Source organism: Acyrthosiphon pisum, chromosome A1 (assembly GCF_005508785.2).
Source record: "Acyrthosiphon pisum isolate AL4f chromosome A1, pea_aphid_22Mar2018_4r6ur, whole genome shotgun sequence".
Taxonomy (NCBI): Eukaryota; Metazoa; Arthropoda; class Insecta; order Hemiptera; family Aphididae; genus Acyrthosiphon; species Acyrthosiphon pisum.
The window spans coordinates 115,347,784-115,362,895 of record NC_042494.1 but is presented as its reverse complement, the minus strand read 5'-3'; positions in this window follow the sequence as shown (position 1 = coordinate 115,362,895).

The following is a 15,112-nucleotide window of genomic DNA, read 5'->3' as shown; positions in this document are numbered from 1 at the left end:
TATACAGTCTATTTGATCCCCTTGATCCTCATCCCGTAAAAACGCCATTGGTTCTCGTGCAGCTCCGCAGTTTTAATGATTCCGCAGACAATAATTGCAAACAGCTGTAAATGTTTAAAGTAATGGTCACAAAATTTAGAAATAGAATAACAAAATCTGGGGCAAAGTTCATATAGTCCAAATTTTCTTTTTCCTAGTTAGAGTGGTCTACAAATTAGTAATGAGGAAAAAAAATATTAATAATTTAAATTTTTACATAACAATTTGTTTCAGTATCATGAGAATGTAATTTGGGTTAAAGTTAGTGACTATAAATAATTATAAGATTTATATATGACAATTGCGTATATTGACAATAATGGTGACAATTGTATGCAATAAATAATATATATACTACAGCAGTCTACCTAATGCAATATCAGTATGGGTATATATTATAGGTATAGTACAATAAGTACTAATATATAATAATACTAATATTCATAATTAAATATGTCGAGTAATGTCTTTAAAAATAGTTTTCTGTTGATTTATAATTGAACTTTTGACATTATATACGTATTATTTATTCGATACCGTGATTTTCTGTTTTTGTCTAACAGACGCGCGACATAGTATTTTAGACGTGTTTTTTGCCAAACATACCAATTTATTGATCTAATTGAAGTGATATGAATTCTAAAAACAGATTTAAATTAGCCGTTTAGTCCACTTGAAATTGACTTTCCCAAATTTTTGATTTTTTGATTTTAACTTCTCCAAAAAATTAAATATAACAATTTTTAAATACTCATTTTTAATATGACATTTTTAGGAATTTGGGGGATAATATCAAAAATGTGAGAAAGTAAATTTCAAGTAAACTTGACGAAAAATTCAAATCTGTTTTCAGAATTCTTATCGCTTCATTCGATCAATTGGTATGTTTGGCAAAAAACACGTCTAAAATACTATGTCACGCGTGTGTTAGATAAAAACAGATAATCATTGTATCGAATCCCCTTAAGAGTTAAGAGAACGCTACACAGATATTTGTTATCTCCGTCTTACAAGTGCGTAACATAGCAAATTTACGCTCAGCAGATCACGTGATCCGTTAGTTTAAAAATTTGAGTGAATCGACCTATTATGAAACTTGAAAGAACATCATCTGTTTGTATGTGGGTTTTCTACGATAATTCAATTTTTAATTGAGTTACTACCATTTTTAATTTACGATATATAATATACGCAATACTTGCTAAAAAATTTTCTCATAAAAAATTTTTCTTTGTTAAAGGGCTTTTCCCGGAAAAATTGTTAATAAATAAATAAAAAATTAACTACCTGTAATAAACTCATAAACTCTCATGTGATTAAACTTTTCTTATTTCTTAAGGTCGCCTAATACTACCAACATACTGCAGCAGCGGTGGCGGCAAAATTCTTTTGGCTTGGTGGTGCAGCTGCGGTGGTGGTAAATTTTGTTCGGCTTCATTTGCCGCTGCAACCACCACTACCACTACTAAAGTACTGCAGCAGTGTGTAACCTTTAAAGTGCCAATAAATTACCTAACTTATTAATGAACAGCATTTAATATTGATTTAAATTAATTACGGAACCCTTCGATAGCATTGTTGGTCTTTAATAGTCGTTTTTAATTGAATCATAACTAGGGCCCGGAACCTGATGACCTAAAAATCTTTAAAAAATGCACACAAAAAAAAATGTTAAAACGACTTATAAACATCAAAAATAACCACAAAAATACCAAAAATTACTTTATATAATGACTTGACATTTTTAAAAATTTAAGTTTTAAAATAATGACCTTTTTATACAATTCATGGGTCATAAATCGTATTAATTATAGGTTCTAGCTCTTTAAAAATGTTTACTCTCGAAGAAGTATCATCAGTCTCTCATCAAAAAAATTTTTTTGAAGTTTGAAATAATTCGATCGACTTTTGGGAAATTTATATCAAAAATAATGTCGGTCTACAGTTTATTAAATAATCGTAGATTGCGACAACCAACGATAAAGATAATGAACGTCGATAATCGACAAGCTAATGGAAACTGAATGTGTTACGATAAAGTGTAACTTTCAACAAGAAAAATGTTAATAAATGTAAAAAAAAGTATAAAAATGAATAAAATGCACCCAAAATACTAAAAAATGACAGTAAAGCAATAAATTCCCTAAAAATGCAAAAAATACAAAATAAAAATTGTACCATTAAATTCTATATTCCATGAATCAAATTTCTGTAAAGACGAGCCTCGTATGTAAGCATTTGAAAAAAATCCGGGCCCTAATCATAACAGTTTCATAATAATTTTGTTGCGAATTTTTGGGGGATATCCGTTGCCTGTTACGAACAATTCGACATTTCGACTTATATGTGTGTCTTCAAAATAGACTAAGAGAGGGGTTCTTTATAAAAATCGGTTTGTAATATATTACCTATAGGTATTCGAATGCATCATTTATAGACTCTGGATTACATATTATCTGTTATTTTATTTAACATTTTAATATTTAATGAAATCTCTTAATTCAAGCGGTATTTTACGGCAAGTCCAGTATTTCGAATGTACCTCCTTAATTTATATATAGATAGAGTCGAAAAACATTCACTTCATGCAGTTTTGAGAAATACATTTTCACTGCGTTACGGCGTTCATATTCAAGTATCATAGAAATTGGATTCAATTTCTTGTTTTATCAATAAAATATTATGTACCTACCTATAACTGTGTGTGATTGCCGATTAGTTTATCATTATATCGTTGATACCCAAATATATCATATAATATAATATATTATATATATGTTAAATATTATCAGACTTTTTTAATTTTGCCCAATTGTCTTTGCGTTCATTTTTTTCTACACTTAATCACCCGCTTATAATTTTATTGTCTATCTAACCGTATTTTCTTCCAATGCCTTAATTATTGGTACCTATTTGTATACATATAGTCATTCAAGTCATTGATATATATTATACACAACTATGAATTAATGATATACACACGTGGTGTGGGTAGGGCTAATCGTTATTGGCTACTTGGCTCTGGGAAGATTCGTATAAAATATACCTATACGCCGCGTATCGTATAGGTAGTGATGAGTACCTACTATATTTACTATAGTAATAATATTATTCTATCACAAAAAATACAAATTTCAAGTATGGTGCAAGATTTTATAATTTAAAGCTATACAATATTCGTTTATATAATTATATAACCCTGTTATCTATAATAACAGTACTTACCTATATAATATCTAATATATAGGTATATGAAAATAATAATTTTGTTTTAACATTACGTTTAGGTAAGTATATATGATATTGACGAAAATTGTATACGAGTTGTAGGTCAGTTATGCACCTCACTCACCTAAAACTGTCAAAACTGTCACTGTATCACGGTCACGTACCGAAGCCATAAAATACAATTTATGGGGGCGGTCTGACATTTCACACTCAAATTCATATCTATATCTATACAGCCATGCCGTCCATGAATAACTTCGTTCTCTTAAAAACTTATAGGCATAACTAGTACATATAACCTAATATAAAGAATTCTTTTCGATAGGGGACTGTGGCCACAACTATGTTAAACTATAGTCTATAACATAAAATTGTTAACTTTTTTATGAATTATAATAATTATAAATTAATATCTGCGGGACACTATTATTTTAACAAGTTGAGATAAATGCCCTAGGAAAATGCTTCCTTTTATCCCCCTCCTTCTTAACATGGTTCTGGATGTAGTTGCCGTCATATTTTTCATTATTAATCTATGTGAATATATTCCCTACACCCCTCTAACAATTAGGTATATATATTTGTATCAGTTTCTAACAATAAATTTATTTTGTAATTAATATTAATATTTATATATGCATATTACATCTATTTTAATCATGGCATTTTCTTTAAACTAATTAAATAAGTATGTCGAAAGTGATATGGATATTCTTTAATAAATTGACAACATATCTTTCAATATTGAAAATCGTTTGTACTTTTACAGCGCGGGTTTTGTAGCATACTAGCATAGGTACTATCTTTCTTAGTCAATTTTATATAAGTACACCTCATTGAAAAAATAATCTCTCATAAGTAGCTGAACATCTTGGTACGCTTATTATAGTTATTATCACTTGTAATTATCTACAAAGATAGGGTTAAAAATATTTTTCAAATACCTACCTATAACAATTAATAAATAACACCCATATCATAATACTGTTTAATAGTGTTTAGGAATGGTACACGATTTTATATATAAATTATAATAACAATAACAAGAGAATAGTTGTTACTTTAATTACCGTTACCATTTGCCCACTTAACATTTATAATTATACAAAAAAGTAAAATAATATTAAGAAAATGTCACTCCCACATGTGTTTTCTTACAAAATGTATACAACATAGCAAAAACTGTTTTGTACGGGATAATTTTACTCCCTTTTCATATTTATAGTAAAATTACCAAAATTCCATCGCACTTAGGAAAGAACTTTATCTGTGCCGTAGTGTTTTCATTTTTGTGATAGCACTAACCAATAATTTTAATTAATTAAATGATATATACAAAAAAAAAATCTAATGTTCTCAAACTGGTAACTTTAAATGTATTTAGATTATCCAAATAATAAAACACTACAACACAGATAAAGTTCATCCCTGTACATTGGGGATCTCGGTAATTCTACTATAAATGCCGAGTAAAATTGTCCCGCGCAAAACAATTTTTGCTATGTTGCACATTTGTGAGACAAAGACAACACAATATGTGAGCGCGTCCTCTTAATAATTATAATTATTACGTTACACTGTTTACAATATAAAATATGGTTACTAAGAATATTCATTTTGCTTATAGATCATTCGACTTCCAATAAAAATTCTGCTTTCTTGGTTCACGCGTCAGGGTTCTCACAATAGTCACTGACATTCTCCATTCTACTCCTATACAGTAACACAATAATTAATAGCATAAGTTATAGTAGTAAGAAAATTATATAGTAGGACCCAATGTTCCAATGACTATTAATAAGTATCATTATAGCAATGCAATTTGAAGTTTGAACAAATTAAATAAGTTCAATCTCAATAAAAAAAAGTATGGAGAATACATTAATTTTTGGAAGGACTATACCTACTTGGCTCCTCCCACGCTACGCCCATTCTGATCACCAGAATATTTAAACTGTGTTATATAATAATATACTCAAGTACCTATATATTAGATATATTATAGAATTGATTAAACATAGTATAAAATAAATTTAAAATAATAAGTATAGGTACGATACCTATAATATAATATAATATAATATGTAATAATATCAATGATTACAACCTACTTAATTATCCACACCTATATTATTTCTAAATAATGAATAATCTTTATTATTTTGAGGTCTTTCCTTCACAATTAGATATTTTTATACAAAAATATTAAATTGAATTATTTAAAAATTATACATATTTAATAGTTACCTTTTTTTCATTTTAGATCCAAAGACGCTCGGGTAAGATTGTTGCTTCCGCGACACCGATATATTTAATACCTCTATAATATTAAAACAACCTATACCTGAAAATCCAAAGTCAATATTATCTTATTCAACATGTTAACCATACCTTACCTTAACCATACCTTATATATTTTATATGCGCTATACTTCGTCCGTTCTTATGGGGAAAAATGATTAACTGAGTTAGGGATAGAATATTTTGAAGTTCAGCAACGATGTTCAATTTAAAAATTATGCTGAATTGATAAAAACGTTCTTATAACGTTTGGCTGAGGAATAAACAATAGTTAAAAGCGGTCTTTGCGGCTTCCCATATGATCAGTACCAGATTAAACATTTGAGCGTCTCTAAGAAGTTATTTCGGGGCTCCGTAGAAAATTATTACCTCCATAAGTCTTTAATTTTGCTGTTCAATAATTAAAATAAGCATTTTTTGTAATAACCAACTAATTTTATCAATAAAACAATATTTATTAAATTATTTCACAATCCTCTTATTCATTTACAGGAAAAATGAAATAATAATTTTATTTTTCTACTAATTAAAAAAAATGATTCTTATAATAAACACTATAAAAAATAAATCAACTTAAAGTGAATGCTAGGTTAAATAAATTTGAACAAAATAATTACGGCGGTCGATGAAGGCTTGCAACGCACAACGGTTCGTCCCGTCTGAGAATATACATAAAATACATATTGCAATAAATATTTGAAGTATTTATATATTCGAAAATATCCAATACATATTTTCTACTACATACGATACAGTATAATATCCATATAGATTTTTGTTCCATTAATCTTTACACAAAAAATGGTTTTCCGTTCTCATAACGCCCCTATAACGAGTCATCACCTATAATACCTTACCTGACGCTGCATATGATAATAGGCTGATAATCTACCAATGCTCGTAGCTAATAAATCGAGATGTTTTTTTTTTCAAATCACTTCATTCATACAAATACAATAAATCACCTTCTTCAATAACAAATAATACAATTCAATGTGAATGTGAATATTTCTTAATACTTGTCACAAAAAACACGTGTACCATGTACCAATTAAAAATAAAACTAAATAAATATCTATACCTACCTATTGTATTTATTATATTAATATACCTAATATCAAACAATGATTAAAAATGCATAGATACTTTTAGATTCTGAGCGGAACGAGGAAAGTAGTGGTTTTACAATGGTGTTTATTTATTTATTAAACGAATAAAAAATAATAATATTATAATATTAATTCAACTTACTGCAGAATATAATAAATAATAACAATATAAAATATCCAGACTGACAACCGTCTCTGCTCAGAATCGTTTTTCTTACACAATGATATTATCATCAATTTGCAGGAAAAAACAAAACAAAAATTAAGTAAAAACGGGAATTTTTATGCAAAATCGGTTTTTGATAAAATTGATTTTGGTTTTTGGTGTAACTCTGTAACAAATGACCGCAGGCACATGATATTTTAACTGAATTTATAAATTAGCATTATCTATACACCATAACATTTTCAAAATATTTTGACTTGCTCTGAGCGGTTTACGGATATTTTCAGTTTCCAATTTTTTTTGTTTTTTTTTCTTTAAATATCAATAAAATTTAATGTTGGATAAAAAAAGCTTGAAAATTGAATAGAATACTTCTAATATTTTGTTACAAAGGCAGTTGATAAATTTTTAAAAATACATAGTTACAATTTTTTTTTATAAGCATTTCAAGTTTAAATGTTGACAAAATACGTAAAAATCACGAAAATGTGCAAATTATTTTGAGTTAGAAATTCATAAAAGCTTTTCTTTTTAAATTTAAAATTTAAAAATTGAATTCAAGGTTCCTCAAAAGTTTGTCTAACTTTATCAAAAAAAAAATATATATATCTGAAAGTCAAATTAAATTGTTATGAACGTTTGAAGTTCAAATGATTACAAGACTGCATTGTCAGGTTTTGTCAAAAAGCGTGAAATTTCAATGCTATATAGGCCTCTGATATATTGTTACAATAGCAGTGGAAAAATATTAAAATTACATAGCACACGTTTTTTTTTTATAACATTTAAAGTTTGAATTTTAACATAATTTATCAAATTTAATATTTAAAAACGATTTTGTAGTTCAAAATTTATAAAATGTTCAACTTTTATAGCTAAGGATTGAAAATGTAAAACAAGATCCCACGTATATATAGCTAAATAAATTACTCTGTTCACAGTAATATTATCAAATATACTTATTAATATATTATAGGCTGACTGACCGTCTTCGCTCAAAATTGTCTTTCGTATGCAAAAATATTATATCATTGAATTTAAATTTAACACCATCCATTACAGTAGGTAACCCACTTGTAATCTGCTGTACAGCAGAGCAACACTAACATACCCACCTTTTTCAAAATTTAAAATTACCTTTGTTATTCTATAAACTGAAGATTGACACTGACACGTATAATTATACTTAGATATTCATATATATTATTATTTATTTTGTATTGCAGGCATTCATCCTTCACTGACAGTGAGATTTTGTCAGAGATGACAAAATTATATAAAACCAAAACAAACCGTAATAGTATAATAACATTATAATATTTTTTTACCACCCACCTAAACTATAAATAAATAAGGTAATTACGTCAAAACTGACCACATCGTCCCGCCATACTGGCTATACGTCCCAATCTCATAAAGGCTATTTTGTCTTCTACAGTTGTAATATACCAGCGAATAGGATGATAATAATTGTCATTGACTTATCAACTCTATAGTTATATACTTATACTGAAGGTTTAATAATATTATAGAATTATAGAATTGTTATATTAATTATAAATATAATAAACTATTACATAGGTATCTGAAATATGGTGGAGAGGAATCAATAGAAGACATGGCTCAAGTATTTTAATTTTTTTTTTCTAATTATTAATCATATTTTAAATAAATACAATAAAAAAATGTTCCTATATTTTTAAGTGTTAAATATCAAGACGACGACGACAGCGAGCTGCAGTGCAGTTGATAATATAATAATGTATAATAATGTATAATGTATAAGTAGGTATGTAGTATGTACAATGTACATACCTATTTATTTATTTATTTATATATATATATATTTATTTATTTATTTATTTATTTATTTATTTATTTATTTATTTATTTATTTATTTATTTATTTATTTATTTATTTATTTATTTATTTATTTATTTATTTACGGAAAAAGTCCAATATACAATTTATTTATAAAATAATATGTAACAGGTTTTTTATTTATACTAATTTCAATGGTAAAATAAATAAACTATCTACCTATTTGTAAAAAATAAATAGGATAAATAAATACATTTATTTTTAATAGATATTATTTATTTCGTCATTAAAACCACTTATACATCTTCCAATTCTTACGAGAGTATATTATTATAGTCTAAATAGGTAATAGATACCTATTGCTGTAGAGTGGCCATAACGGTAGAGCATAATATACTACAGTCGCAATGCTATAGACTATAATATTAGACCACATACAACAAAATAGACTATCTAAGTACCAAGATTCACTATATTCTAAGTAGTGAGTCTTGAAAGTTTTTTTTTATCGTTTACTAATAAGTGTTGTGTTATTAAGTGAGGTAATTTCTATTAGTGTATATAATATTTGAATTGTTGAAATTGTTCCATTCGCCATAACTGTTAGTTAACTGATTTAATATGTAGGTTTTTTTTAAAAAGGAATATTTAAAGCCTATAGGTCTTTATCTAATAAACAAGCCCAGACAACCTCAGCTCAATCCAAGACAAACACCAACAAAATCATCACATTTCTAAAACTCATTGATATATACAATATAATCTAAGGAAACCATTGTATTTATTTATATGTATAACTAATATTTAATTTGTTATAAGCTAATAACATAGTGATTGATGCTGTACCATGAATAAAAAATTAATAAAAATAATGTACCTATCTATTACCTAGGTAAGTAATTCAAATAAAAATAGGTTAATCATTCAAAATGAAATAATTATAAATTGCATAAAATATGCTGTTGATTTATTATTGATTTAAACTGAAAACAATGGTTATTAACTATAAATATTATAATTATTATTTTTTTAAATAAATGTAAAAATAACGGCCAAATATATATTGTGATAAACTGTCACATTAATTATATTGATATTGGTGCATGTTTTCAGAAAACTGTTGTAACCTTTCTTATAAAATATGTCAATAAACATAATATTTCTAAGATTCATGTTCATATACACCCACTTCACCGATATCACAATTCGCAGAAATGCAGAATCCCAATATATTCATTGACATATCCCAGTATTCACTGTTACAAAGACCGATATTGCATCATAGTGCCCGTGGTGGAAATTAAACTACGCGAGACGAGAATTCGGTAAAATTGTTGCACAATACGCATGCGTGATTACATTGTATCTTCTACCTAAGCCTACCAATATATTTCTCTACGTACAAAATGTGGTGTGGGCATGGCGAGTCGTTTGCTCTGCGATGATTTGTTTAAATGTACGCTGTAGGTAGTACCTATACCACTTACTAGTATATTAATATTCAGTCATAAAAAAATTAAATGTGAATCATAGTGCAAGATTTTAATATTTAAAACTATACGCATATCCGTGCATAATTATGTTGTCTAAAATAATAGTATACACATAACATTATTATAGGTAATATATTTAAAAAAAAAAACAGGAATTTGGTCTACACATCATATCGATTAGATATAGATAATATAAACAAAAAATTATTTTATACGGGCTTTAGGTCAGTTAGTGGCTTACTCACCTATACCTAAACTATCACTATATATCGCAGTCACGTACCGAAACCAAGGTACAATTCATAGGGGTGGTAGTGGTTTAACATTTCACACTTAAATGCATATTTCTACAGTCAATGCCTTTCGCGAATAACTCAAGAAATAAATCATTAAAATATTTTAAAATATTTTGTGGAAAAAGAAAAACAGGAAACTTGATGACGCAAATCTTCAATTAAGAGAGTTGTTGTTTATCGTTTACAGGTTAAGCATATTATGCAACACTGCTGTAGCTATAAATATAGTAATAAGAAGAGTAGGTTTTAAGTTTGAATTCAAATAAACAACACAGGAAGTCGAATTTCTAAACAGCAAATGTTCGTTTGATTATATTTCTCGTACCAATTTGTGTTTTCTAAAAATATAGCATTGTACAGATCTTATTGCTCTGTATAGAGCAACACAAATAAATTGTGGTTGTTTTATGAAATTATCATATTTTTTTCTTACCTGATATCGTACTACTCTTCAGCGATAGGGTTAGAAAGAGGTGTCATCAAATAATTATGACATGCATAACCTCCATCTCCTATAATTACAGCATCTCCAAATTCATTATTCACAAATTATTGTGCTCTTAATAAAAAGTTATACCTACCGAATATTGGTGAGTCATGAACTGAACCAGACTATCTAATAATGTTTATATATAATATCAATACAATATGAATTTATAATAATTAATAGGCGACAAGTATGTATTTTGTTACAAATTACCACTAACCAAGCCACAATATTTGTAAACTGCAAATTTATGTTGCATACGTCATTGATTGAAAAATAGCCTTTTCTATTATGGAATCTTTCTCCAATATTTTTATTGGGAGATTGTATTCTGATGGGTAATCGGAAAAAAAAGTCCCGGATAAAATAATTAGTGAACAATTTACTAAAATACTTAGGTATTCTTGTATAGTTCTGCAGTTGTACTCTGTTGTACATAATATTATATTTTTGTTATCTACCATATACGTCCATACTAGTGATGGGCACAACCGAGTGAAAACTATTGAAGTACTCGATAGTTTAAACTATCTAATTACTCGGTTGTTTTATATAACTATCGAACTATCGAACTATTGAAAACTAATCGAACTATCGAAATTTTTACTTTTTAGGTAAGGTTAAGTATTATTTACTATTTAGCCATGATGTTGTCAATGTTGTCGAGATTCGACTATCGAGTATCAAGGCTGGTTATTTCATTTTTTATATTTTTGTCTTTAAAATGTCTATCACAAATTATTATCAAGTAAATTCGGTCGATTATACCGAAAAATCACTCGATTGTTTTTTTTTAACTCGATAGTCAAAACTAGTTGGTACTAGACGTGTATTACTATTTACTACCGAATGAAAACCATCGATAGTCAAAACTAGTCGGTGTAAGACGTATGCAACTACCGAAAGAAAACTATCGAGTGAATTACTCGATAATTTTTAAAACAATCGATGAATAATAATATCTATTCAATTGAAAAATCACTCGGTAGTTTTTGAAATTATCGATAGACAATCGATAGTTAAAACTAGTCGGTTGCGCCCATCACTAGTCCATAACTAATAACTATCATAGCCCGTATCTCTTATTTTCTTTTTATCCTATGCTTATTTGGTCATAACAGAAGAAAGGGGTGTGATTAAAATATTATATTATTATAATAATTACATATAGGTAAACTATTGTATTTTTTATTTTAGGCATTTTTAATGTATTGACTTTTTTTGAATTTATTGACCTATAGTTATTGAGACATTTTTTTTCCGTGAGTCATTCTGATGTGAGTACAATCTATTGTTCCGATGACCATTTTTAGATCAATAAAATGTAGGGCATTAAATTAATATATCTGAAAATAATCAAATCAAATATTTTATAAGCAGGTTGCAGGTACCTACATGAATCTCTGTATCAACATATTCTGTATATTTTGATTTATTGCGAAAATAACGTGGTCTCGGTAAGACCTGAAGCACTCAATGATAAAATCATCATTACTCGTTGAATCAGAATCAGATGATGGCATATTTTATGAGTGTGATGGTACGTATATAAAGTGAAATGTTCTTTAAATGTGTATTTATATTTTTAATTTTAATTTTAATCGTTAGTTTGAATAATACAAAATGAGTGTTTGATAAGAAATTATTATATTAATTATCACTATATATTAACGGATCTGTAAAAGTTACCGAATCAAAATCGAGCTTGTACTTTACAGGTCCAGGCCAATTAATTACAGATCTGTTAACGCTACTGAGCGATCAAAAAACGCCCAGAAAGAAAACGCAAAGACAATTTTTTTTTTGCCGAATTTCTTAAATAATTATATAAAATTATATTACACAGATATATATGAATATATAATGCAATAAAGTATTATGCATATAAATAACATATAGATACTAACTTATAATATTTATAATAATTTTTTATTGGGTAGCAGATCTGTTGGCGGATTGGGATTGGCAAGGCTGGGCAAGTTATCGATTTTTTTTAACTCGTTAAGTTAAGTTATTTTAAAATAATTAAGTTAAGTTAAGTTAAAAGTTACTCGTATTTTTTTCGTTAACTCGTTAAGTTAAAAGTTAAATTTAAAAAAAAGTAACTTAACTTAGTGTTAAGTTAAAATTTGCTAATTTGCAAAAATAAAAATTCCAGACACATAATATGGTTTGTTAGATAGTTTTTCTGGTATATTTCTACTTTACGGGACACCTTTTTTTTTGCATTTTTTTTTTTGAAACTTACGTAGTTAAGTACGCTGAAGACGATGGCAAGTCAGAATTTGGGGTTCAGACTTAGTTTCGAAGTTATGACACTTCAAAGTTAGTATATAATACGTTTAATAACTAATAAATGTTAAGTACGTCTCCAAGCGGGCCCAGTGGTAGTTTACACAGCAAATAGGGGGATATTTTGAATTTTCGATTTTAATGTCCGAGCGAGCGTAGCGAGAAATCAAGAATTATAGGTATTTAAGGGTAAAGTTAAAACTTCAATTTTTGAAATTTTAAGCCAAATACTGATTTCACCAACATTTTTTTTACCCAAAAAATGACTAAGTCCCCCCAAAAAAAACCCAAAAAAAGGGGTGTCCCGTAAAGGAGAAAAGTTCCGTTTTTCTTTACGTCCAAGAAAATTACTGGGGAAATTTAAAATGATATATCAAAGTAAAAACACATTCAAAAATTTGCATTATTCTTCGGACGAAAATTAACTTAATTTAGATATTTGTGAAATAAAATTAACTTGAAGTTAACACGTTAATCTTGAAAAAAAGTAATTTATTAAGTTAAAAGTTAATTTGAAAAAAAAGTAACGAGTTAATTAACTTAATTAAAATTATCTTAACGTTTTAACTTAATTTTAATTTTTAACTCGTTAATGCCCAGCCTTGGGGATTGGGTAAATTAGATTTTAGCGACCCGGGATGACAGAATTTTTTTTTAATATAAACATTGTATTTATAATGTTGTCAAAAAAAAAATCTGGAATTTATGGAAAATTTACTTATATAAAAATATAAAACCGGTACAGTTATAGTAGGTACCTATATATAAATATAAAAATAATTCGAAATATTGAAGTATGCAAATAAATAACCTATTAAGGTATACAAATATCTGCTAATATAACAAAATATATTTCTATCTTGCTCTACAACTTTTACTATTAAAGGGAATAAATATGTAAATGCGTAAACATCTACCCTTTAATAAAATAACGTATTGTTGTATTATTTCATAAAAACTGAAGGATTAGACATTTAATTATATATTTTTTGTCTATTCGTGATTCTAATTTAATTTCACTTTTCAACCGTCAAGTTTATAATATAATATTATAATATTGCACCAGACTACAACGTTGATTTGGAAACAAAAGAACATAATGATATTTATTGCTATTTAATTATTTCATAATTATTATGATGTAGTTGTAGTATCAAATTATGGGTTAAGGAAATGAACAATTTGGGAAACAACTTTTATTCTATAAAATTCAACATGAAGATGACTCCTGTTTGAAAAAGATCGACTTAGCCTTAATTTGAATAATTGACTCTTCCAAGTCAACAGCTTAAACAATTTAGGGTATTTATTATAGGTAATTGTATCATATTATTATGGCACCGTGAATAATGATCGTCTAAACCAGTGGCGCAACTAGACACTTGGGGGCCCTAAAGTCAAATATAAAATGGGGCCCTCAGCAAAAAATGTAAATGGTCTTAAACAATTAAAGGTACATAGTATACTGCTTCTTCCCCACCCATAAGGTAATCAAAACCTTTCCATCGTTAATTATAATATATATTAATTATTATATATTATGTATAATAAATATATAAAAGCGAAATAGAAATCTTTGTTACGGGTTGGCTCCGAAAATGCATGACCGATTTGGCTGATTCTTTTTTTGACGTGTTCGTAATTATAAAGGTTAATATGAAAAACAATTTTAGGAAAATTCACCTGAAAAGTAGGGAAACTTGGAAAGCAGAAATACAACAGTGGCATCATCGGTCCACAAAAAAAAATGATTTAATATATAAAATAAAAGTTTTACTATAAAAAAACTGGTTCCTTCTCTCGTGTACGGAGTATATCCAATTTATGCTAATTTATTTATACATATAATCATTTTACGGGCACGAAATGCATGGGGTCA